The sequence below is a fragment of the Saccopteryx leptura genome, chromosome X, assembly GCF_036850995.1.
Source record: "Saccopteryx leptura isolate mSacLep1 chromosome X, mSacLep1_pri_phased_curated, whole genome shotgun sequence".
NCBI classification, from domain to species: domain Eukaryota; kingdom Metazoa; phylum Chordata; class Mammalia; order Chiroptera; family Emballonuridae; genus Saccopteryx; species Saccopteryx leptura.
Genome location: NC_089516.1, coordinates 59474506 through 59475125, shown reverse-complemented (window position 1 = coordinate 59475125; position 620 = coordinate 59474506). Strand labels below are relative to the sequence as shown.

General features: G+C 50.3%; 1 non-coding gene across 1 annotated transcript; it reads left to right on the top strand.

Annotated features, from left to right (window-relative positions):
• The first annotated feature begins 210 nt into the window (after positions 1-210).
• Positions 211-286, top strand: TRNAA-GGC (transfer RNA alanine (anticodon GGC)). Its single transcript has one exon. It is a non-coding gene; the product is annotated as a tRNA-Ala (tRNA).
• Positions 287-620: the final 334 nt, after the last annotated feature.

Here is a 620-nt window from a genome sequence, read left to right as displayed (position 1 = left end):
ATTGATCAACATAATGCACTACATCAACATGACTAACAGCAAAAACCATATGATCCTATCAATAGATGCAGAATAGGCATTCTATAAAATACAACATCCATTTATGTTTAAAACACTTAATAAAATGTGTAGAGAAAGAAAGTACCTGAAGATAATGAAGGTCATATATAATAAACTGTTAACTAACATTATGATAAAAAAGAAAAACTGGCCCTGGCTGGTTGGCTCAGTGGTAGAGCGTCGGCCTGGCGTGCCGGGGACCCGGGTTCGATTCCCGGCCAGGGCACATAGGAGAAGCGCCCATTTGCTTCTCCACCCCCCCTCCTTCCTCTCTGTCTCTCTCTTCCCCTCCCACAGCGAAGACTCCATTGGAGCAAAGATGGCCCGGGCGCTGGGGATGGCTCCTTGGCCTCTGCCCCAGGCACTGGAGTGGCTCTGCTCGTGGCAGAGCAACGCCCCAGAGGGGCAGAGCATCGCCCCTTGGTGGGCAGAGCGTCGCCACTGGTGGGCGTGCCGGGTGGATCCCGGTCGGGTGCATGCGGGAGTCTGTCTGACTGTCTCTCCCCGTTTCCAGCTTCAGAAAAAAAAAAAAAAAGAAAAGAAAAACTGAAGGCTTTACC